This window comes from Chinchilla lanigera, unplaced genomic scaffold, assembly GCF_000276665.1.
Source record: "Chinchilla lanigera isolate Chin_1 unplaced genomic scaffold, ChiLan1.0 scaffold00044, whole genome shotgun sequence".
In the NCBI taxonomy this organism is placed as follows: Eukaryota; Metazoa; Chordata; class Mammalia; order Rodentia; family Chinchillidae; genus Chinchilla; species Chinchilla lanigera.
In genome coordinates, this window is record NW_004955445.1 from 14198314 (window position 1) to 14225044 (window position 26731).

At 42.1% G+C, this 26731-nt stretch overlaps 1 protein-coding gene across 2 annotated transcripts in view; it reads left to right on the top strand.

The window, feature by feature from the left end:
• Ptprt (protein tyrosine phosphatase, receptor type, T) overlaps positions 1–26731 on the top strand; it is a 775250-nt gene that overhangs the window by 12563 nt on the left and 735956 nt on the right. The window lies entirely within an intron of this gene.

The window sequence follows — 26731 nt, forward strand, 5'->3', positions numbered from 1 at the left end:
ATGATTTTCCAAAAGTCCATTGGCTAGCATCCAAGCACTGCAACAAACATTTTGTGGAACAGTTTTAGATAACAGCCATAGCAAGAGAATCATTGCTATCCACAAGGCTGGACCACGTTTCCTCACTTTTATTTATTTACAAACAGAGATGTACCTGCATGAACCCTCCAGCAGGGGTGTGTAACCCTTTCCAATTCTCTCCTGAAGGCCAACATTTTGCAGTATAGTCTCAAGGAAATAGACTTCCTAGTAGTCCCAGGTGCTCTGGCATCTTTGGGTTTATCAAACTGTAAGACCATGCCTACTTTTCACCAACAGAACTAGAAGACCTCTTGCTATATCAGAGATCAAGTACTACTATGTGACACCATTGGGAAAACAGTTTCCTATCACACGGATCCAGATTTGAGCTCCGGCTCTGTTGTTCACCAACCTGTTCCTATATACAACTGAGGACCGTTCTGAAGCTCAGTCTCTTCCATGAAATGAGAATGAAAGTACATGTCTTCCTCATTTCATGACTGTAAGAAGCAGTCAAGATAGTGGAGGCAAACATATTTTGAGAGCTCAGTCTCTGATGTGTCTGTTGTTGTCGATGTTATTGTGACTTTGAAAAGCAACTGGGCCCAAACTTCCTGTGTCAAAGAAATATCATGCTCTTTGCTACAACCACCCCATGCTTACCCACCCAGCCCCTGGGAGAGCAGATTAGAACTGTTGTGGCTGCAAACCCAGCCGATATGGGCTGTAATATAGTAAATTATCACTTGTTTTGCAGTCTTGACGAGAAAAATAAATGCAATTACACTCATGAATGTTGAAAAATGAAGCAAAGCAATGTGGATCGGCACATTTGAGGTGCTTTCCCAAATGAAAAGCTGTGCACAATGAATACTAATGGGCTCCCTCCCTACTGTGCTCTGGCATATGGTGAGACGTGATCTTTCTGAATTAAGGGAGCAGCTGTGCCAAGTGCCGGCCATGGGAAAGGCAGATCTGAACACCCTGCATAACAGGAGACATTCCAAGTGGCCTACAACTCCTCTCTCTCACTTGAGGACCCGCAATAGGCCCAGCTTCCTAAAGTAGGTACCTGAGTGCTCTTGGTGGGGCCTTTCTGCTTCAAGAACCTGGTATCTGTTCTGTCATTCCTGTTCTTCTGTGTGGTGAACACTCACTGAGCACCTACTAAATGCCAGGCACAATGCTGACAGCAGTAGAGATGAATCTTGAGCATCCTGCTCCTCCTAGCTGTGGAAAGCCTTCTCACCAGGCCTGACTGATCTCATCTAACCTCATGTTTTCAATGCAGAGGCCACGAGCCATGTGTAGTTGCTGAGCATTTGAAATGTGGCCAAGTCAAATGAGATGTGCGTAAAGTGTAAAGTTCACAACAAATCTCACAGATTTAGTGCAAAAGATAAAAGAGTCAAATATCTTATTAATTTTCAGGTTGTTTAAATGTTGAGAAGATAATACCTTAGGTATATAATTAGCTCTTTGTTCCTGAGTTCTGCCAACTGTGTATTTGTGGGTTCTACCAGCTGTGGATTCACCCAACTGTGGACAGGAAATACTCAGGAAAACTTTCATCTGTACTGAACGTGTACAAACTGTTCTTTCTTGTCATCATTCCCTGTGTAACAAGTATTTATATGGTATTAGGTAATATAAGTACTTTAGAGATGATTTTAAATGTAGAAGAAGATGTGTGTCACTTATATGTAAGGACTACCCTATTTTACATGAGGGATTTAAACATCTGAGGGTTTTAGTGACTGTGGGGATTTCTGGATATTGAGGAATGACTGTATTAGTCTAAGTAAAATGTATTAGAATTAATTTCACTTATTTCTTTTTACTTTTTAAATATGGATGATAGAAAACTTAAAATTGCAAATGTGGCTTGCACTATAGTTCTGCCCAACACTGCTGATTTAGCCCGTGTGTATCTGTCCCTTCATATTTTCTGTTATACTCCCCTTTGCTAGCAAGGACCTGTCAGTCTGTAAACCACACCAGATTCTTTCCTGCCTTTAGGCCTTGACATTTGCTCAAGGCTCTTCGCCAGCTCTTTTTCAAGTCAAATTTCACCTCTCTGAGATCCATTTTCTTGACCATCATTTCAATATGTATATCCCGTTCTTCATATCAAAACACTCTTTCTTTCTTCCTATCATAATACTTCTGTATTTTATTTACTTGTTTGAGTATCTGTTTCCCTTAAGGCAATGGAATGGTGGGGGACTTGTCTGGTTTTATTTTTTTTTGGTTTCCAGTTCTAATCTCAATGTCTTCCACAGCAATGAATGCATAGTAGGTACTCAAAATTTTTCCTTAGATGAATGCATGAATGATTTAATACCACATTAGTATGGCAAAGGATAAAATATTTGTTATTTTTAGGTGTTGAAAAGACTCAACAGAGTCCTACTTTATCAATCAGCTAAGGAAAGTCTAGGTGACAGATAAATGATTTATAGATAAATGGAGGTAGGAAAATCACAAGGAATGGTGAAGTATCAAGGGCATGAAAATAGAGAGAGCCATTACTACCCCTTGGCCTGCAGGCAAGGGAAGGGAATGGTGCTAAGGGGCTGCTGATAGACTGTACAGAACCATAGCTATTGTCTGGTTTTCTGCCACTGTCTGCTATTGGCCAGAGTTAGCCAGAAAAGATGGCTAAGGGAAGCTGAAAGATAAAGACCAAGTAGATAAGGCTCTTAGGGTATAGAGGAAAGATTGCATATGTATTGACTAGACAGAGTGGTGATGTTGGTGGTGTGAGGACATAGAATAATTACCATCCTGAAAGACCTAGAAAGCAGTTATCTTAATGTGATAGAATATATCTATTCCAAATCAACAATGCATATCCTGAAAATGTAAGAGTACTCATCATTAAAATTATGTAATGTTTACTCAGGGATTTCTAGTAACTAATGGAAAATGTAATTGTGGGAAAGATAAAGTTATTATTTGCAAAGGATATTATTATCTACTAAAAATCTGAAAGAACTAAATGAAAAACCATTACTACTTGATGAAAGAGTCCACTAAGGTGACTAGTTAGGGAATAAATATACAAAAATCAACCATTTCCTAAATCCTGGCAACAGCAGTTAGGAAGTATAATATAAAAGGATTAATTTTATAAAAGCAGCAAAAATTTTAAAAACAGGAATTAGCTCAAGAGGCAATATATAGGAACTTTAGAAGGCAGCTATGAAGCAAAACTGGAGAAATAAATAAGCAAATAGATATCTCTCATACCTAGATATGAAGACATATTGTTTTAAAGCTTATGGATTTAATTTAAAATATGTGATACATATTGCAATAGAAATTTATAGGTAATGTTACAAGATGATTTTAAAGTTTATAAAAATGAACGGGTTAAAATGATCAAACATTTTGGCAGAGAATAATGGAGGAAGATTTCTATTTCTAAATTTTAGGAATATATTCTGAAACTAAAATAATTCAAGTAGTGTATACCGATACAAAAAGAGACACATAGATCAATAAGGTAAATATTTCCCTAAAAGTGATGTATGTATGGGTATACATACATATGTTTATGATGAGGATATGTGTGTGTTTTAATGATAAACATAACGTTTAAATTAGTGAGATAAGATGAAATTGGAATGATAATCCACCCATATTTAGGTGTGGACTAAATTGAAAGATGTTCATTTCATACTGCATACCAAAATATATTCTAGATAAATGAAATACACTTAATTTAAGTGTAAAATATTTGAAAGTGTTTAAGGTATATAATGCATAAATGAACATTTAAATGATCTTTCAGAGTATGATAGTTTTTTGATGATACCATTGAAGATAGAAGGAATAAAGAAAAAACTATATATTTGTCTGTAAAATCCGTAAACATGATAAAAGATCCATACCAAGCTGAGCTCTGATTATATATATGTCATATATATAACAAATGATAAATGTTATATACATCTAATAATGTTATATCTATAAAATAATGTTTTTTATATATATATAAAACAAATGATCAATTCTATTCATATGGAAAGAACTTTTATAAATCAATAAAAGAATGACAAATGATCCATTAGATATATATTGTGTGTTTGTAAGACTTCTGAGAAATACTATTGGTATAAATACAAATTAGTATAGTATTTGGGGAGAACAGTTTAATATCTGTCAAAAACATAAAATATGCATATCTCTGGCCAAAATGATATTTTTATTTATTCTGGTTGGAAAATTTATTCCAAGGAAACCATCAGAGATAAAAGGAACAATTTTGGTTGATCTCTCAAAGTGTTACTCCATCCATAATTTGAAGTGATAAATCAACTTGCTTCATAGGGTGGCTGTAAGGGTCATTTATTGGCCCAAGAAAGCCTTGAAGCTCTAAAACCCTGAAAAAGTGATGTGTATTCTTGAATAATTTGGGGCTATCGCATTTTCTTCCTTTCTGTCCCCATTGTGAGCCCCCATCATTAGGGTATCTTCTCCTGCTATTTCAGCTTGGAGGGGAGCAAAGGAAGGAGAGCTCTGATCCGCTGCTCAGGCTAACCAGGGCTGCTCCTAAAGATGGATGCTTAGGTTGACTTGGCAAGCTGACAGCATACAGGACAAGATTTGCGTCAGGAATTAAGTTGACAAAGACTCTGCTTGACCATGTTTTGGTTACAGTCCTCTGAGCCCTCTCTTCTCTACTTTGTCTGGACCCTGACTCCTGTCTAGGCATTGGCTTGTGTACAACAATTTTAGCAAGAATCCTGCTGAGTTAGTCAAGAATCTTCCCCTCACCTTTGATGTCTGTCTTAAGCTCTTTGGGATGCTATAACAAAATGTCACAAACTATTGCTTATAAATATAGAAATGTATTTTGTTCAGTTCTGGAGGCTGGCAAGTTTAAGATCAAGGCACCAGGAGATTCCATGTGATGCAGGCCTTCTTCACATGTAATGCCTTCTAGCTGTGTCCTCTCATGGGGGCTGGAGCAATGTAGCTCTCTGGGGCTTCTAGGTGAAGGTACTAATCTTTTACCTTCCACTGACCTCATCTCTTAAAACCATCACCCTGGAGGTTAGTATTTCTTGGAAGTACATAACTATTTAGAACATAGTAGTATGTGATCACCCTGTCTGGCATTCAGCAAGAATCCTATTAAGTCAGTTTAACAGGAATCATCCTACCCTTGTTGTCTGTTAGTGTTTTTCCATCCATTCGCTCTGCTTTTGGGTTATAAATCCCTGACTTTACTTAATCCCTCTCTCCTCTTATAGTAGTCCTAAATAATGTCTTCCTTACCATTTTATCATAGCAAGTAAATCCCAGTCTGTCCCATAGGAGCTTAGGTCTAATAGGTAAATGGATAGGCAGATACCCATCAGCATTATGGAAGAGGAACATATTCAATTACTGCTTCAACAGACATACTGAGGAACTACAATATGTCAGGCATTAGGGTTGCATCTGAACCAGATACTCTAGCCCCTACTCTTGTGAAGCTCACAGTCCAATAAAATAAGTGAATGACAAAGAAAGAAAAATAGAAAGCAAGAAAGCAAGCAAGCAAGAAAGACAGAAAGAAAGGTGAAAGAGAAGAGAAAGAAGAATAAAGTACAAACATAAAATGTAGAGGGGCCTGGTTCCTCATCTCTGGAGTTATGTTAGGGAATAAGAGTCCCAGGTAAACAAGTAATCTTCCTGCAGGAGATGACATCTGAGTTACATCTCCAGTGAGTGTAACCATTGCCTGTGGGCTACAAGTCTTGACAGTTTCAGAGCTCTCATAACCACGTTTGTGAATAAATACATTTTTGGATGACTCAGGAGCCAGTCTACGACACACAGGTGGGGGGAGGAAGGCAGCTGAGGTTTTCAGAGGCAGCCTCCCTGAGAAGAGACACGGGCAGGGAGATTATCCTAATAGGATTTCACAAAGACCACTTAGCAGTTGCTGAGCTTGGGGGAAAAATAGTTATGAGCTGAGGGTGGAGAAATAGCCAAGAATCTGGCAACTCTGCGAAAGCTTGGAGAGAAAAGCTGACAGCCAACAGACAGAACAAGATGATGCTTGCAAAAAGGTGAAAAGAATAGACAAGGGGGAAAAAGTACTCTGAGTGATATGTATGGAAATGCAAGGGCATTAATATAACTCGAGGATATGCATTAAGATAATTCCAATTCTAAGAAGGAGCAGAGCCAGGACTTCTCCATTACAGCACTTCACACTGTCAGGGAATATTTGGAAACAGATGTGGGCAGCAGAAGGGCAGAGTTTGGGTGGGACGAAAGGATGTGTGAATATAAAAAACCACAGGCAGAAATAATACAGCTAATCCTAACCCCTCTTTTTGAGATGGGGAAACCAAGGCTCAGAGAAATGCAGTGACTTATCCCGAACCACACAACATAGTAAGTGTCCGAGCTAAGAGTGGGAACTTGTACATTGCTGGTGGGAATTCAGAATGGTTTAGCCACTGCAGAAAACAGTTGGCAGCTCCTCAAAAGATGAAACATCAAATTCCGACCTGACCCTACAATCTACCCCTAGGCACATACCCTAAGGAATTGAACCAAGCGTTCAGATTTGGTCCTCAGCGGGTCCTTTGACTATTACTCAGTGTTCATTCTATTGTACCCCGCTGCTACTCTCATCACCTATTTCCTCTCCTCTTTCTCCCCTTTCTCCTTCCCTTTTTTTCATATGTATGTATATCCATCTCAACTGGTAGCTTTGTCTCTTACTAAATATATCATGACCTTGGTTTCATTGTCCCATCGCTAAAGGAGACTAAGGCTCTGCCAGCTCTAACAGTGTGTAAATTTTGCACATAGTTACCAGCACATGTTCAGGGACTGTAGATTTTGTGTCCATGAAGAGACTACCCTTCCTCAATATGTAAACCTGAGAGGTTGTCTAGAAGCTAATGATGTCCTAGTTTTGAAACAACCATCATGTCCTCTCATCTTGGCATGGCTTTTTTTTTTTTTTTTTTTTGTAGAACTCATATTCTCTTTAGTTTTGCAGAGATTACAAAGTAATTGTCTGTTTATGTTTCCTGAAGCATCTGTTCTTCCAGTGAGTTTTTTTTTCTTTTTAAATAATCTTTGCTTGTTTCTATGACTTATATCTAGATGCCCCCACAAAGCCTCATGTGGTCAAAAGTGGGGAGTTTTGAAAGTGGCTAAATTAGGGCCTGTGGATGTGGACTATGGATGTGATAGTGGGATTAAGGGTGTGGATAATGGGAGCTCCACCCTAGGTATGGGTGGAACCAATCAACAGGTTTATAGCCTGGAAGGACTGTAGAGGGACAGAAAGGAAGCAGGCTTGTTGCTGCTTGCTGCTTTGCTGTCTCCTGCCTGGTTTCCTAGGGACTATTTCTCCTCTGAGATGCCTCTCTGCCATGTCATGCTGCCTTGGAGCCAGCTGATTATGGACTGAATCCTTTACAAACTGTGAGTTAAATAAACCTTTCCTCTTTTAACTTTAGATGTCAGGTATTTTATCTCAGTGATGAGAAAAGTAACTCAAACACATGTCAAACTGACTTTGGGGTAAACAATATTGACTTTATGAATACTACTTTTTTGGTGTTTTGTATGTTTGTTTGTTTTGCTGTACTGGGGACTGAACCTAGGGCCTCATAAATGCCAGCGAAGTGCTTTACCACTGAACTACATCTCTGGCCTTTTTTATTTTTTATTTTGAGACAGGCTCTCACTAAGTTGTTCAGAGTAATGCTGAATTTGCCTTCTTCCTCCCTTAGCCTTTAACTTACCTGGGAATTCAGGTGTGTGCCACTGTGCCCAGGTCTTCATGCTTTTTTTAAAAAAAAAATTGTTTTCCATTTACTTGACCACCATGTATAGGGATCAGTCACTTGGTGGTGTTACTGACCTAAATTTCTTATGCTGAATTTTCTTTTCTACTCTCTCAGTGTCTCGGCACAGTTTGACTCCTCCCTTAGGAGGGAGATTATTGGAACTGTCAAAGAGCCATTGGGAGCTTTGTCTCCAGTCTTTGTCTTTAAATATATCAAAAGTCTGACACCACCTTCAGTTCCACTGAGTCAGCAGCAAGTTCTGGTTTAGGGCTGGGGGTGTTTTTTAAAGCTTCTACTTGTTTCCGTATTTCATAGTGAACCAACCACTTTAAGAAAAGGTTCTTCTATTTCATAGGCCTTTTTTGTTTATTTTTCTAGATCACTTAATTGTCCTTTATTTGCCTATTTGAGGCCTCCTATGAGACAATTTTTTCCTGATAAGCCATAGTGGGGAGAGATTTCAGGAATTATGTCAATCCATGGCGATAAGGGGACACATTCCAGGTGAAATGTTCACATCTATCCCATGGTTTGGCAGCACTTTTCCCTTTCTTTCCCTTCAAATTAAGAGCTGTCAGTGAGCTGCTGTTTATCCTACATTTTTTCCGTTCTCACAGTGCTGTTCCATTTGGAAGGGAAAATGGACATGGATTCTTCTCTCATTTTGATCCAGATGGCACTTAATGTCTTTGACATAAAGTTGGGGTGTTTTCTGCATAGCTGATAGTGTATTCCTTGTTCCTTTCACTTGTTTGTTTTTCGTTCAGGTTTGGAGATGGAGGTGCTGTGAAATGGTACTCAAGCCACCATATTTTTCTGGAAGACTTGGCATTCTTTCCGCTATACTATGCTGTGTGATTATAAATATGCTCTTACACGGCCAGTATGACATGCTCTTATTGGAAAAGGTTTTCAATGGCTGTATTCACCGAAATGGCCTATTTATATGTCAAGTACATTATTGGAAATGTGCTTCTAGAAGAATAAAACAGCAAACAAAAGACACAGTTCCTGACTGCCAAAAGACACTGCAGGGCCTCTCCTCCCCCAACCCCTCACCCCTACATGTTCATATGAAGTTGCCACAGAGGCTCTCAGTGGTGAGCACTTTTTAACTGAGCAACAGAGTTAGATTTTCAGAAGATAATTTTCTTGTTTTCATTTCAGTATCTTAATTTTGCTGAAGGTAGTGTTGTTGTTGTTGGTCCTGGCATAGTGGATCTAATTTAATTTAATTTGCTTCCTTGCAAAGATGGTGATCCCTTGCCCAGCTGCTGCTCTGGGCAGAGAGGGAGCAAACAGGCTTGGAGATAAGCTCTGAACTTTAGCAGACCTCTCCAAGGTTTATGTTAATGAGCAACGCTTAGAGATTTGAGAAACATCTTCCCACTGATTGCTTTAACTGCCATACTGCTTCCGAGGCAGCAAGGCATTTTCATGGTTCTCTGAGCGGCTGTGAGAAAGGAAGGGAGGTGGGGTCACCTGGCTAGGCTGTTCCACTGCTTCCAGGTGCCATGCCTGAGACGAGTACAAGACACATGTCAGATGGTGGTGTTAGAAGGGGTCTCCCCACCCACTTCTTCACTGTGTGCTTGGGAAAGTTTTGCGATAACAGTTCTGAGGTGTAGCAGGTGCAGGAGGGTGAGGCAACCTTGATTAAACTCTGATTGCACCTCACTGTTTATTTTCTTTGTGAAGTTGTTCACGCTTGCTTCCCTAAGGAAGCCAGCATCTTTAAGCCATGTGTGAACCGGGTAAGTGCCTTGGGAGAGTATCCCATTCCTGACTGCATACTCAGCACCTGGTAAGGTTCCTTCAGGACTCTAGGCTCAGTAAGAATTTCCTGCATGAATGAATGATTTAAAGAGAATAAGTGGACACTTATGGAAAGAAAGGCTAAATGTCATGTTCATGTCTCCAGATACAGACTTGCACTGCCAAAAAATACCATGTGGGTGTAGGAAGATTAAAAATCATGTTGTGACAAGGGGCTGTGAACAGTGATGATACTGAAGATATCCCTGGTTCTAGTCTCCTCATTTGATGTTGTGAATTGGAAAGGATTTGCTGTCACTTACCTAAACGTGTGTGTGATTGAGGCTGGGTGGTGTAGTCACCCTGATTTTTGCCTTGTCCTGATTTGCTCAGCCGCTGGATCACTTTGTCAGATCCAACTCAGCTTAGCTGTTTTAGGAATCTGTCTTTTAAAAAGTGGAGATTAAAGTCAGCCTCCTCTCCCAGTCTTGGCATGCAGGAGCTCTGGGAAACCCAATTACATTCTCTTTCAGTGTACAACTGTTTTACTCTAGATCATGTTGATTAGTTTCACGTGCCAACTTGAGTAAGGTAAGGGATGCCCAGACAGCTGGCATAACATTATTTTAATTCTGGGCATGTCTGTGAGGGTGTCTTAGAGAGAGATTAGTATCTGAATCTGTAGACTCAGTGAAGAAGTTAACCAATATGGGCAGGCATTAGCCAAACATTTGATCCCCCGGTAGAATAAAGAGGCAGAGGAAGAGTGAATTTTTTCTTTCTTGAGCTATGACATGCATTTTCTCTTGTCCTTGGGCATCAGTGTTTCTGGATCTCAGGGCTTCAGACTCTGGAACTAACACTCATGGCTGCCTTGCTCCACATTCGTGGCTGCCTTCTCAGGACCTTGGGTTCAGACTTGGAACTATACCAGCAGCCATCTTCTCCCCTTGTTCTCCGGTTTGTGAACATGGACTGAATTATATCACTGGCTGACCTGGTTCTTCAGCTTGCAGATATCACATTGTGGGTCTTCTTGGCCTCCACTGTTACATGAGCCAATTCTCACAAGTTATACATCTTTACATGTGGATGTGTGCATATGTATGTATGTATATATTTGTTGTATGTGTGTATGTATGTGTGCATATATCTCCTGAATGTATCTATGTGTTGTTTGTTCTATTATATGTTCTATAAATATATCTATTCAATATATCTCTATATTTTATTGCTTCTGTTATATATCTATATGTACTTTATTGGTTCTATATCTCTGGAGAACCCTTACTCAGACAAAAGTCTTTCTATGGATCTGGTTCTGCATATTTCATTGCTACAAGTGTGTCTTGGTACTTTTCTCTCATTGCTGAGACAAAATACCCAACACCCAAATTATAGAGGGAAAGGTTTATTTAGCCAACAGTTTGTGGAAGTTTCAATTCATAATCAGCTGGCTGCAAAACAGGGTGGCACGTAGCAGAGGGCAACAGTTCATGGTGGCAGAAAATAGCAAAAGCAGCAATAACAAAAAGGGAGCAGCAAGAGAGAGCAAACCTCTTTCCCTCCCTTATATTGTATGCAGGCTATCTACCCTAGGGTGAGTGTAGCATTCACACTCATAATCCCAGCACTGGGGGAAATTATAGAATCCTGGCCCATGACTGCATGAGGCTTTAGGGGGGACATTTAGAGAGTGTGTTTTTTGATTGGACTAAAGGATACATGAACCCAAAGACATGCCAATGTTGAATTCATCTTGATGTATCAGACTGAAAGATATCAGAGATTTACTTTCTTTTCCTATTATCCTGAGATACAGGAAAGCTGTCTTCAGGCTATTCTCCAGCATCTGGCTCTGCCGTCACTATCTCTCACTGCCTCGATGGCAACATCTTTGCTGTGAAGCTTTCTGAACACTTTTTTTGACTTCTCAAATATTCTAACAATCTGGATAGAAACTTCATTTGTCTTACTCTCTTAGTCATTAAGATTAGACTTGTTTCCTCTCTCTAGGGAGGCTCAGGCTTTTCAACGGGTGTAGTCCTACTGACTTCACAGTCTGTTCTTTTTCCTATGCAAGTACTGGTGAGATAGTACACATCCCACAGAAATTTTATGAGTTAGAAGACTCAAGATGCTGGAAGGCATGTGTCCAGCTAGATAAGTGGATATATGAAACAGAGGAGGCATGTAGGTCAGCCATGGGAGGTCAGAATACCCAGGTGAAGGACAAACTTCGAGGATGAGCCAATGGAGAAGAGATCCTCCAACAAATGAAAACATACCATGGTTCTGAAAATCAAAGCACACAGGCCTCTGAACAAATGTGATTAGTATTCTAAAAAATGTATGCAAGAACATCAAAGAAAAACCCACTGTCATTAGCTAGAGGTTTTAGGTGCCAGATAGGAAATCAGTTTCAAAATAACTGTAAGTTTTTTTTACATGTGCAATTTTTGAGTTATATAGAACAAAGAAAATCTCAATCATGATAGGTCAGCATATTTTTAGGAGTTCAGGATGAAGATAATAAAAAATGTAGAGCCTTCATGAAAACGTTAAACATGGAAGTACACAATAGAAGACTTGGATACTTGGAAAAACATCATGGGTTTGAATGGAAATGGTGCATCAGTATCTGTATATCAATTCTCTCTTAAACTGATTATCCATTTATGTTTTTAGAACTTGACAAAAGTTATTTGAAGTTTTGTATAGAAGCCTAAATCTATTAGAAGAGCAAAAAGTAATTACTTAAAAAGATATATTTGCACAGCAAAAAGTTTTTAAAAGATGTGGAGTAATTTAACACCATAAACATTTTAGTTTTGTGTCTGGTGAAATAAAATAAAATTGGAACAGAATAGAGAATAAAGGAATATAAATGATTTGTGTACATTTAAATATTTATTAAGTCATAGTGATGGATTTTAGATTGGTGGGTGTATCGGTCATGGTTTTACTAGAGAAACAGTTATCACACAAGATATAAAAATGTATAAGAAATTAGAAGATTGGCTTATGATGGTCAGTCACGGAGTTGGATGAGGAAGCATGCAGAGGGTGTCAGCATACTGAAGAAAAGTAACTAAGACAGTGGGGAATGAACTAATTTTAAATGTTGTTAGGAAAGTTGGCTATTTAAGGGGGAAAGATAGATCATTATGTCAGTCCATATAGAACAGTAGGTTGCTAGAAAACACATCTAGTTGAATGTTATGTTGTATTAGAGTAAGAAGGATATTTCAAAGGGTAAAAATCAAAGATGGAAATAATAATGATTGGCTGATTTTGTATGTGAAAGTGAATGTTAAAAATAAAAGGACCCATTTCTCTGTTCCTTTTTTAGCAGAGCTTTTAAGTATCCTCTCATACTCATTTCCTCCAATTTCGCTCCTCTCACTGTCTGACAAAGTCACTCCAGGTGACAGAAGTCCACTCTGATTCCACCGGTCTATCAGAATTGCTCTGATCAAGGTCTGCAGTGACCTCCATATTGCTAAAATGGTGATGCTCACCTTGTTTCACCTGTCAGTAGCCTTGAGTCTAGTTCACTGCTCTCTTCTCTTGGAACTTGCTCATCATTTGGCTTCTAAGTCACCACCATCTCTTATTGATACTCCTACTATATTAATTTTTCTTCGTCCCTTTGCTGGTTGCAGGCCCTCTTAGGGTGAGGACTCCTGAACATTCTCTTTTCTCTGGCTAGATGGCCTCCCTTGATGACATCACTTCGGTGGTTAGCTTAAAGTCCATTGTAGTTGGTGATTCCCATTTTTGTCTCTTTTACCCTGTAGACAATGTTTCTTTCTAATTCTAGCTTGGAATATCTAACTGCTATGTTCATTTGGTTGGTTAGTTTCTCCAGTGTAACATATACAACATCAAACTCATAATACCCTCAACTTCTGTCTCCCATGGTCTTCATAAAGTAGAAGAAACTATTAATGTTGGTGTCAATCAGTATAATAGAAATTGAAAACCATTTTTTCCATCATAAAAGTTGGAAAAATATAGCATGTAGTCTACATTTGGCTGTTGGTTTTTATAAAATGTATTGAAACAAAGATACCACCCATTCATTTACATATCATTGGTGGCTAAATTTGCCCTATAATGGCAGAGCTAAATATTTGCACCAGCACCAACTATTTGCTAACCCCTGCTTTGTCACATCAAGAACCAGAACTTGGGCTGCAACAGTGACATACAAACAGAAAGCATCTTCTGTTCCGTGGCTGGGGTGACCATAGATATTGTTGTCTGAACTGCACTGGGACACTTAAGAGCTGAAGGGATGTCCCAGGAAGGCAAAAGATATTATAAATACAGATGTTTCTAATGGATCATTGAGAATTAGATTAAAACATCATGAGTACAAGATAGTGATGACTAAAGTTGAGTAAGATTAAAATTAATAAGGTTGATACTAGAAATCAATATTGGTAAAGGAACAGCACTTTAGCAGTACTTTCCATAGAAAATAGTAAGTCAGTTATTTTTAATCCCACTCTGGACAGAATGCTATTTATTATGCAATATAATAGGAGAGACAAAAGCTTAAGTACTTCTTGAGCTGTGCAGAGGACAGAGATGTGAGACAAGAACAAAATATTCAACTGTAATGAGTGGAAATGGAGAGCATCAGAGGACTAGTAATGTGGATGTTTGAAATGGTGGAGAATGGCGGATAGGAAGGAACAGCTATAATTAAGTGCAGATCTAAGGAAGTGGCAGGAAAACAGCTTCGTGCAAGTTTGACTTAGCAATGAGCCCACTACTGCGGGCTCTAATGAGGACTGAAGAGGAAGGAGCTTGTGTGAAATGAGACCTGTGTAATCAGCTTGTTCTTTTCCATCTGGGAGCTTTCCATGTGATGAGAAGACAGGCAGTCAGGAAATAGATGGGCTGCAGGGCTTCTCTTGTAGGACATTTAATCCTGAATCATTGGACCATCAGGAAAAAAACGCTCGGAAGTGAGCTCTGGAACAACTTTGCAGAGAAGCTCACGGGCCTTAAAGCATTTTCCCTGTTTCTTTAAGAATGAGAACCAGGCCCTGTGCCATGGGCAAAACTGGCTCGATGAAGGAATGAATAAGTGTGGGTAGATGGGCAATGACACCACGGGGTTATGGGTATGCAATGATTGAACAAAATGGATCTGACTTCCGCTTGCTGAGGGATACTAAAATATTTGCCTTGGGAGCACAGATTCATAGCAGTGGTTAATGGTGGCCAGCATGCTTAGGGAAACTGAACCCCTCCATCTTTGGGGCACCCAACCTTTTCCAAACAAGCCACAGTTTATCTCATGTTAACAACTGCCTTTCAGGTTGGGCCTGATCTTCCTTACTCATTCTCATAAGAGTCTTTAACTGATAGTGTTGGGGTGCTTTTTAGGAATCAACTTATCCAGTACTTTTAAACTTGAGGACCTGAGTGTCTGGAAAGAAGTGGTTGATCTTGAATCACCTTGAACCACTTCTAGTATTTCAAGATGCATGTGTGATAATGCACCTAACTAAGCTATACAGGCTCAAAAAAATCTCAGTTCTTTGGCTAGGGTTACAATGGGATCACCCAATGGGGGCTATGCTCTTGCTGTTCAGAAACCTAAAGGGGCAGTGGCTTTAATTAGGAGAAAGTGGAGGAAAAGGTCATGTGTACTTCACAAGTTCAGTTTATGCAATAGACAAGTCTTTCATGACATGGTACCCAGGGACTAGTAGTCATAGGAGAGGTTAAGCACCACTTTTCTTCCCCATTGCAAAACCTGCATTCCTTCCATTTTACAGTTGATGAAACTTAAATACCTGTAGAAATGGGATCAGGTGGCACAACCATGTTGTGAGAAGTACAAGCAGCAGGATTTTCCTACTCTGAGATTTCAAGAGGGCACATGGCGAACACTAACTCAGGGACCTGGATGCCTGGAGCTGCTTGTCAAAGTGAGGGACAGTCACTCAGGACACACTCTGCTGTGTACCAGTCTAGGAGATTGCCATACACATCTCATTTAATCTTCAGAGTGATCCTGTGAGTTAGGAGTTATTCCCTGAAACATCCAGATGAGGAAGATGCGGCCCACGGGTCTAAGCAATTTATTTAAAGTGATGTAATAAGTAAATAATGAAGCTGAAATTCAGATCACTCTTGTTGTAGCCCCAGAGTCAATGTCCTGCCCACTCTTCCATCCTACTTTTGAAGAATGAGCCTCTCCTAGCTTTGGCTGGTACAGGGACAAAGGAAGAGGGGGTTCCCGGATGGCCTTTTTGGAAGAGAAACTACGAATAGTGCCTGCAAAAGCAACTGATCTGTTTCAGCTTTCCCCAGAAGCAGACTTTCTGTAAACGTTGGATTAATTAGCTTGATTTACAGCCCTGTGCTGCATAGTGATGTTTTGGTCAATGACAGACTGTACATACAACAGTGACCCCACAAGATTATATTGCTCGGTGACACTGTAGCCGTGTCAGTTTGTGTAACTATACACTGTGAAAGTGCCTGGCTATGCATGTGTCAGAACCTGTGACTGCATTAGATTGTCACTCCAAAGAGCTGTTCTGTGGAAAAGAGAGTTCCGTTGTTCTGAGGAACTCTAACTCAGCAGGTGGGAGAATATTAGAAGAAGGCTGGTGGGTTGTGATTTAAGAGAAGGTGAGACTCTCAGTTAAAAGAAAAATGCACCCCATTCACGTAACAAATTCCACTCGCTCAGGACAAGGCAAGAGCTGTGTTGGCCGTCAGAAAGACCCCAATTCTCTAATCTCGGGATGTCTCTGGCCCTTAGTCTTTGTCTGTACAGCATACAGATCTCAAAGCAAACTTAGTAGGTTCATGGAAGGCATGGGCATCTGAACTATGGCACTGGGCTCTAACTCCCCATTTCCTCTTCTGGTGACCAGGGCAGGACCCAGGTATGCAAAGTAATGGTTATGACTATGTGTACAGTGACATCCTGTGTGCAGCATGCTTACTCCCTGCGCACTTTGTGTGTGCCATGCTGGTGTCATCTGTATAACTCTCTGAATTAAGTCTCTGTCCTTCTGGCCCCTGCTCATTACCCTGGAAGGCTGACCTTGGGGCTCACCAGTGCCCCTACACAGTTAAGAAGTAGAGGGAAGGAAGAAAGTGTATTCTGGATTCTTACTCTCCTCAAGCCTTTGCCTGGGGCCAGGCGTGTCCCCTGACTGAAGGCCACTGATCCTCAAGGAGGCCTTCCCCTACTGCTGTGTCTTGCTGGATGCTGGGAACTACTTCCTCTCCAACCCCTCCTATCCCTAAGTGCACAGCTCTGCTGGCTCACCCTTGCTCTTGCCTTATCTCTATGTTTGAAAACAGTCACATTATTAACTCTCTTGGACTCTCCTCATTTGAACATGGCAATTGTGATCCCGACTGATACCTAGGCATGCTCTCATTTGATCTTCTCTAAAACTGGAGAAGACTGAGACTGTTATCCTTGCCCTCATTTTTAAAATGAGAAAACTTAAGCAGAGAATGGTTCAGTTGTTTGCTCAGAGTCGCACTTTGTGAGGGGTAGAGACCAAGTTTGTAGCCAGCCTGTTGCTATTTATCACCATTATACCACAGTACCTAGTTTCATTGCTTCTTGTCCATCTGAGCCTAAGACACAGGGAGACAAAACAAATAAACAAAACCCAACAGGTTGTGCAGTCTGTTGGACCCTGTTTCCAGGCCCATTTTCTTAGGTGACTTTCCAGAGCTTACCACTTGAGAGGGGAAGAACAAGCCAGCTATGTGGGGGCTCAGGGCCCCTAAGGGCCATGTCGAAAGATTCCCCAGTGAGATCATTCCATGACACCTGAGCTTTTAACTCCTTTACTTAAATTAAAAATCTATTTTTTTTTTTTAGGTCTAGCAAAAGGCCTGTACCCCTCACCACAGAGCGTTGCACTTTGTACCCCTTAGAGCCTTAGATATGTGAGGCTGTTACTGTGATACTCTGATGTGAACGAGGAGGAGCCCCAGCACCACAGTCCTGGGGAAAACCTGGTGTGGACTGGACCAGTCTCAGAGCCTCCCTGAGAGACGTTTGTATCTGGGAAGCATTTGCCCCAGCCTGACATTTGCTTCTGTGATGCATTTTTCTGAGCTCTCCTCAGAGACGGCGGTCACCACAAGGTGTTTCATTAGGTGTCTTAATAAGCCTTGTAACTGCTGCCTGGCCGTCTCTCTCCCGCAGAGCTGCTTTCTGAACGAGGCATGGAGGGTGGATGGTTCAAACATAATTTGCATTGGCAGCAGGAATATTATTTTTGCATTATAAAGCATGGTGGGTGACCTTATCAAAGCAGGAGAAGTGAGCAGACAGCAGGAGATCAGGCATCCGTAGTTCCAGATGACACATGGAGGCTGGCAGATGGTGGGAATGATAGTGGGAAGGTATTAAGTCCCTCGGCCACCTTCTCCATCCCTAGGGCTTAGTCTTCCCTGCAGACCCCCAAGAGTTTTGTCCTCAAATTCGGCAGGTGGGGCTGTCTCTGGACTGAGGCAAGCCAGATGATTCTAGAAGGCTCAGGAGAACACAGACAGCCCAAACCTCTGGGAAATAAGAGCAGGCAGGAACTGGGCAGGCAGAGTATGAGACCTCCACCTGGACTGGGGCTCAGAGGTAGAACCAAGAGATGCTCCAAAGAGCACACCAAATCCTTGCTCCAGAATGCAGAGTGCCTGTGCCCTACCATAGGTATGCTCAAACTGAGAATGAATGAATGAGTGCCAGGCCACTATTAAGTGGACTCTGGACATGTCGAAGGTGCCCATGAATGGTACATTTTGGTGAAAGATGAGAGGCAATGAAAAGAAGCGTTAGCTGTATGGAGCCCATTGTCACGTGAAGGAGCACTGGGGCTGGTTACCATGGATGTCCTCCAGGAGACCCGGCAGGGTCTGCCACTACAGGTGACCAAGTTGGTTTTCTGGCAAAGACTTTCTGTACCACAAGGGAAAAAAAATACCATAGGTATTTCTGCAATCACTGATCCTGGGGATGCTGTCTATATCTAGAAGTCATCTAGGCCAGAAAGATGTCTTTTGTAGAAAAACCTCAATTCAAGTGGCAGAGTGGACACTCTAGTGGCCCCAGCCTTGCCACCTGGCTCGTTTCTGAAGATGAGTTTATCAGGGTCTCATTTCTCTTCTTTTTCCCTTGGAGTGTTTCAGACTTGGTACCTACCATGAAGCTGTGCTACTTTTAAAATCAAAAACAATTAAAAGTTTAAAAATACTATCACTGTACTTCAAGTACTATTTCTGCAAATATTTTCCCATGATTAGTGCTTCTGTAGAACTTACTGAGAAGAATTTAAAACAATGATTTTACGGTGCTGGGCACAGTGCCCGCTACACAGTTGGCACTCAGATAAAGGCCATTCTCCTCTCTTCTACTCATTTGCATGGATGCTGTCCCCATGTCCCCAACAGGTAGAGGTGACTGTTTTATTTTGACCATCAGTACTTTTTCTCCTTATCTTCCATCATTTTGACAAATTCAGGTTATTGATCTTGTAGTTTTCTTGGCTGAGTTTCTAAGATTTTACACACAATCCATTCACATGCTTTATTTTTTGCTGGCCTGTTACAGAATTTTCTTCCCAAGGAAGGGATACACTCTTTGAGGTCACTGTAAGTGGTGATAGGCATCCAGCTCTTCACCCCTAACTTCCTTCTGTTAAGAATGTGGCAACCACAATTCAGCACAAAGGTGGTTTTAGCCCAATTCCCAAGCACTCTATATTCACTTTTCTCCTGGGAAGTGAAGCTGGCACCATGGGCCTAACCTCTTCCTCTGTGTGCTTTAGGAAGAGTAGCGTCCCCAGTCTCTCCCTTCCCATTACACCTGCCACAGCCTCTGTATTTTTCAACTTTGGACTCAGGCTATCAGAGGTTGTCACCATTGTCAATTTTTTTTTTTTTTGAATTTTGTTTTTAATGGCAACTTGAGATGCTACCATTTGCCATAATTGTCTGAATTACCTCAAATTCTGGAGTTTCTGCTTCTACACAGAAGTAATTCCTCAGGTTGATTTTTGATAGCTTACTGCCTTGTCTCAGTTGCCCAGGAGAGGCCATGCTAATAGTGACCAGTCTGTGGGCTCTGAGGGGCAAAGTTCCCCAGGGATGCTGCCGAACCACACCGATCCTGTGAATGTGTCAACACTCAAAGGCAGCGTGTCGTGCAAGATGTGCGCTGTGTAATTGCTTATTTACCTCCTGCCTGAGATTGCCTATTGGAAGATATCAATAGCTGCAGTCTATTTTCCAGATCTCTTTAGGGAACCAAAGTTTATCACACACAGGAAGAATACTTTAATTGTGGCATTTTTAAACCGGAAGTTTATTTGGATGGAGAATGTGTGCATGGCAGGTGGCAACTTTGAAATCCAGGAAGCAGTGTAACAGTTTATCCAAGGTCATACTTGGCCTGATTAGGTGGGTTTTCCTAACTAGTTGGGCTGACTTGCTGGGGCTTAGCTGCTCAGCTCCCTTATTAAAGCTAATGCTGGGCTCTTTTTCTTTTTTTTTCTTTTTTTCTTTTTTCTTTTTTCTTTTCTTTTCTTCTTTTCTTTTCTTTTCTTTTCTTCTTTCTTTCTTTCTTTTCTTCTTTCTTTCTTTCTTTCTTTCTTTCTTTCTTTCTTTCTTTCTTTCTTTCGGTATCTTCTCACATTTGGTGATTGTTCTTGAGGGAGGCTGCATAAGAGTCCCTTCCAATATGAGGAAGGAGACCTGTGAATCTAACTCTGGCTGCCTTTCATGAGACTGGGCTGCTACTGGAGAACATGGGATTTTTCTGATTCTGAGGATTTTTCTAAGAGTGGTTCTTCTTACAAGATTTGCAGCAAATCTTAAGAGATGTGGAATTGAGCTGCAGTTAAAACAAAATCACCGTGATGATTAGAATGGACGTGGCTTCTGTACCCCGCTGAGACCTCAGTTTGGGGCTGATGGTGAAGTGGGGAGACAGGGCCTTGCCGAGGATATTCCACCACTTATAACATGGAAGGCAGAGGACTTCAGCCCAAATTACAATGTTTTAAGGGAAGTGCCAAATTTTGGCTTGGACTGGATTGAAATTTTTAATTTTTTTCCCCATGATTCACAAGTATTTAATTGCTCTGAACAAGCCATCAGACAAGATACCTACATGTATATTATCTTTTGCAATACCAGAAGTTCATGCACTTGATTTGCATCAATATTCTCTTGCATACAGTCCAAAAATCCAAGGTTTGAAGTGAAGAAATTAAGCAATAAATTCATTTGGCTGTCAAATCTGACCCAAACTGATATGAAGTCCTCATTTACCTCACATTGTGTAAATTATCATAGCTCTCATTGTGGAAATACAGCGTTTGTGTTTGAATACAGAATGCTGCTCAGATCCCACCAGGGATATTGTAGATACCTTTGTTATCTTTTGAAAATCTGAACCATCCTGTATTCTGAAGTGACTATAGTGGAATGAAGGTATGAATTATAATCTATGTTTTAAAACTGAGGAAACAGAACTCTTTAGAGAGGTTCAACTACTAGCCTAATGACAGTCAGCTCATTAATGACACAGTGAGGTCTAAATACGGGTAGATTTCAAGTGGACTTTGACTTATTAATGGGGCACTTCCTGGTGGGCAGAGCCTCTGAGCTGAGATGCTGTTGAGTAAGAAGCAGGCACCAGGCTAGTAGTTCGATGGGATTTCTTTGTGGGTTGCCCCTTGCTAGCAGTGGGATGTTTGATAACACAGGAGAGCAAAGGGGGTTGGGGAGCTTGGAAGGCTAACAGGAGTCTCGCTAAGCAGACTGGAGTTGGGGACCCAGGGGCCAAGAGCCATCTGACCCAGGCAAAAGACTTGGGTCAAGTGGCACAGATACTTTGTGGCCTTTTAGGTTAAAGAGGTTTTGTGAGCAGGAAGGCCATCAGGATCTCCCAGTGCATAAAGCAGTGGGTTGTGAGCAGCAACTCCTGTTGTGAGCGTGGAATTCAGGTGACGGGCAGGCAGAGTCTGTGGCCAATGCTGAGAGAGTTGGAGGAGCAGGTACTTCAGCCCACTGTCCTCGGTTGAATTGTGTCCCCTTCCCACCCAGCAAATATGTTGATGCCCTAAACACCAAGCCAGCTGGAGGTGACCTTATTTAGAGTTGAGATCATTGTAAATGTAATTAGTTAAGATGAATCACACTGGAGTACTCCTATATGGACTGGTGTCCTTGTGAGAACACGGCCAGGAGAAGACACAGACACAGGAGGAATGCCCCCTATGATGAATGCAGAGATGAAACAATGTCACTGCCACCCAAGTCACACAGAGACGGCTAGGAAACGATGAGAAATTAGCAAGAAGCAAAGAAGGGTTCTCTCTCCAGGTCCTAGAGGGAGCATGATTTGCCTGTGCCTGGGTTCTGACTTCTGGTTTCTCAAATGGTGAGACAAAAAGGTCTCGTTGTTTTGAGTCATCCAGTTTGTTGCACTTTGTCATGACAGCCCAGGGACATTAATATCACCTGTAGGCAAAAGTGTTCCTTTTGGGCTGGCACGAGGACCTCTGGGGCTCCTATTAAAGTCTTCTTGCCCTGGTTTTGTCAGCCTAATTTCATCAGAATGGCTGGGCACAGCGCCAGGCATCAGAGTTTTCAGTCTCCCAAGAGTATTTCAACATGTGGCCAAGTGAAAGATCCTTACCTGGAGTGTTGCTCATGGAGGCTCCTAGAAAGGGATCCAGTTGCCAGCAGTAACTGAGGCCAGAGGGGCCTACTGGGGTCCCCGTGGAACCATGTTACCCACTCAGGCTGACTTCATCATTCTTTCCCTCGACCCAGACCTTTCTCTTCTCTCTCTGCTCTCAGTGGGTTGAATTGAGGGCAATCTGTTTTTCATAACTTGCTAATCACACAGGACACAGTTAGCAATTTCTAGGAACTTGTTGTGACTCTCTAGCTACTTCCAGAAAACTTTTGCTTTCTACAGGAACCTTTTACCATCCTGCTTTAAAGACCACTTCTCATTAAGCTTGAAAATCGTGCTAGACTTTTTTAAAAATTAAGGCTTATTTTCTTTTCCCTTCCTTTTCTTTCTTCTTTCAGTTTACCTGAGAGCTAGATCATGCACAGGCACTTTATTTTTCTTAAGAAAATAAACCGAGGGTAAATGTGGTTGAATTTAAGAGTGGTACTGCACTGGGTTTTCACTCTGAAATTGGAGAGATTCAGGGCTTAGCCTGAATCTTGCCTGTGGTGGGAAAGCTGATAGGACGAGGGAGGCTGTGTGGGACAGAAATATCCAACAGGCAACCAGAACCACCTCCCGACACCTGGGTCTTCCTCTGCTGAACAGATCCATCCATTTTCCAGGCCTGGACGAGCACAGAAAGGAATCAAACTTGGTCCCGAGTCTAGTTGAGTTGGAGGAGCAGGTACTTCAGCCCACTGTCCTCGGATGAATTGTGTCCCCTTCCCACCCAGCAAATATGTTGCTGCCCTAAACACCAAGCCAGCTGGAGGTGACCTTATTTAGAGTTGAGGTCATTGTAAATGTAATAAATGTAGCAGGGTACGTGGGTCCCACTTCCTGGACCAACCCTGAAGATAATGATGTGGAGGACCACCTGTCTGGTCAGTCCAATCTTAAGCTGGTACACTGTGTCAGGGGAGAGGAGCTTCTCAGAATTGCCTCTAGGAAAGAGGAGAGGGGGCACAGATGCTGGGAAGGCAGAAGCAGTAGGCACCACACTAGGCATTCCATTTCCATTGAAGAAGTGGAAAAGAGAGGTTGGGGCCTCTCTTGTGCTGGGCCTGGAATTTTGTGCTGGGTGCCCTTAGGGAGCAGTATGCAACCATTACAAGTTTAAAATGAGGGAAGGGGTACAGTGAATTTCTTCATTCTATCCCCTCTGCCTCTTTCCTCTTTGACTGGATACTGGCCAAGGGATCCTAGCCCTTTCATGATAGCCCATCACTCTCAAGGTGATCATGGGGCCATAATGCTTCAAGGTCATGGCCTAGGCCATTTGATCCAAGCACCGGCACAATGCAGGGTTGCCAGGTGGCCCTTGTTGGTCAGTGTGGCTTACTGATCTTAGATGAGACATCACACCTCTCTCCTAGCTTTGCCAACCCCAGTTCCACTCTGGCTAGCTCCGTCTGTGATCTGTAGCTGAAATAGCACAGAATGTGGCAAAGTCTCGCCATGCTGTGCCTTTAAGTAACAGGCCGACTTTTTTTTTTTTTTTTTCCGGTCTCATTTTATCTAACAGTTTAATTGAGGAGTCTGTGGTCTGAAGTTGCCACCCAGATTGGAAAATACATGATCTGTCCCCCTGAGTTTCCTGGAAAGGTAGATGTACCATTTCTGTGGGTACAAACATGAGCGTCAAGAGTCGCCCTGGATTCCTCTCTTCTTTCAGCCCCTAATCCTATCTGGTTTTGCTCTTAAATGTCCCTTGAATCTTTTTTTCTTTTCTTTTTTTCTCCAGGATGCCATCATCTTTCTCCTGGAAATCACTGCTGACTTGTCGTTATCCGTTTGACCTCTCTGCTACAATCTATACTTATCCAATGGAGAGACTGTAAATCCAAACTGATTATACAGTGTAACAGTCTTTATGGCTCTTAGAATAAGTCCAGAATTTTATGAACCTTCTAGAAATCTGGGTCACTTGGACTCTCACCTCTGTCTGTCCTCTAGTGGACATACCCTCAAGCTTCAGGGGTTTCTCAGTGCTTAGCAAATGTGGTTGCTCTGTTCTGCCCCAGGACATTTGCTTGCATATGTTGTCAGATGAGAATAACTTTTCTCCTCTTTCTGCTTAGCTGTCCTACCTCCCTCATTTCATTCTCTATTTTTCAACCCTAATTTTACCTCCTTGGTAACTTAATAACTTGTTAAGTGATATTATAGAGGAAAACCTTTGCAGCAGACCACAACTTGCAGTTATACACTTATTGAAGGGGGTGTGGATGGTTTATCACCTGTCCCCGCCTCTTGCTGGATCATTTCTATGCCTCTCATAGTCTTATGCCTAACGCATTGCCTGTGAACCCAGTAGGAATTAGATTCATATTTGCTGAATGAAATAATGGCTAGAGAATGAATATGTCACAAGGAGATGCTTTGTGATGTCATATAACTTGCCCATCTCACACAGCTTGCACGTGATAGGGCTGGGACTAAAATTGAGATCTGTCCCTCCTCACCCCTGGTGGTGGCACTGGAGGGCTGTCCTTGACACTTTCCTCATTACTGAGACACCCAACACCCACAGTTTAAAGGAGGAGAGGTTTATTTTGGCTCCCGTGTTAGCAGTCTCAGTCCTTGCATGATCAGCTGGCTGCAAGGCAGGACCACATGGCCAAACGTGCTGGAGAAGAGCTGCTCACATCTCTGCAGCTGGGAAGCAGGGAAGTGAGGAGCCTAAGAGGGAGAGAAAGTTTTCCCCATCACAACCCCAGGAACTCACCTTCCTGACCAGGCTCACCTCTGAACAGCAAGGCAGCTGTAAGCCCCTGTAATCCAATCACTTTTCAAAAGCCCCACCTCTGAGTACAGAAGGCTTTGAGGGAACATGTAGATATAAACTGTAGCAAGAGCCTTCTGCCCCAAGCCCTGGTCTTGACAGAAAGAAGTTCATGTCTCCTTGTCCAGGATCATGGGTGCTCCCCTGTCACAGTGAGTCCTGCACAGAGCTCAGTGTCTCAGCTGTTGGAGATTGTCTTGGGGGATTTGCAGACTTACCAACAGGCAGGATGAGAAAGTAATTATTTCAAAGAAGATACTTGAGCCATTTGGGGGGCAGGAAGTCACCCAGAAAAGGCAGTGACTCTTGTATTCTGACCTGAATTTGGCTTCTTGAGACACCGTGCTAGAGTCGGGATACCTGAGAAGGAAGCATATGCATCTCCATGTTAAATGGGAGGGTGGAGGTGAAAAATGTGGCCTCATAATTATTCTGACATCCAATAAATATTCATCAAATGCCCATTTATTGTCAGGCACCATCATAGGATCTGAGAATCCAGCTGTGGATAGCTCAGATATGGTCCTCCAATAAATACAAAATGTAAGTTTAGTTAGTGGAAAGTGATGCTAGGAAAATGCCTCATTGCCATGGCAAATATGGGCTGTCTGAATAGGCTACACAGGTAAAGACTCCAGCAGGCTGGATGTGTTCCTCAGTTACCCTCTGTGGCAAGCCATGGGTGGTGCTTTTTGTCAGCCTGGAGAAGGGAGGGGAGCTCTTAAGAGGGGTGGGCAAGGAGGGGTGTCACAGCAGGGTGGCAGCCTTCTGTATGTGGCTGAGGGTGGCAGGGGCCAGATAACTGCTTTCCCAGTGAACTGTGCACATACCTGAATGACATGGATGACCCAGCTTCCAGGGCTGGGGGCAGTGTGAGGCAGCAGGTGCTGGGCGTGCTTATCAGGGTCCTGGGGGTTTTCTGGATGGGGGCTCCTCTCCTGTCAGCACTAGAAAAAAAAAAACTGCATCTAAGTCCTGGCTGTATCCTCCTCCCTGAATAACTGTGATATACTTGTGCCATCCCATTGGGTCTTCTTTCCCAGTGTGACATGGCTGGGGGAGGGGGAGAGGGCTGGTTACCCTCTACTCTGAGGCGGTGCCTGTCTTTAGCAGAACCGTAGAGTGCTGTAGTAAGTCCGGCCTCGCATTGCCTGGGCAAAAATCCCCACTCTAATACTTGTTTACTGGGTTACCCTGGACAAGTTACTTTGTGCTGCAAATTCCTTGTTTTAGTGATACTTAACTCTTAATTTCTAAGGATTGAGTGAAATAATGAACATAAAACGGTCAGCACAGTGCCACAGACATAACAAGTGCCCAATAAACATGCGCTATCATTTTAGACCTAAAGTAGGCTTTACTGTCCCTGTTTCTTGGGTGAGACATCTGCCAAAAGGTGTCTCCATCAGCGCCAGGCTGACTGGGAATTTAAAGCTGAGGCCTTTGTGCTCCAAAGTTCTGTGTCTCACCTTGTGCTTTTTCTTCTGTTTCTGATCCGCAGCCCTGGAAACCAGTCCACACCCTGTGCCTGCATCTCAGAATGCAGGACTGACTTCCTCTAAAGATATTGTCTTTCTTTTCATGTTCTGTGTGGCTCTGCATTGCCAAGCA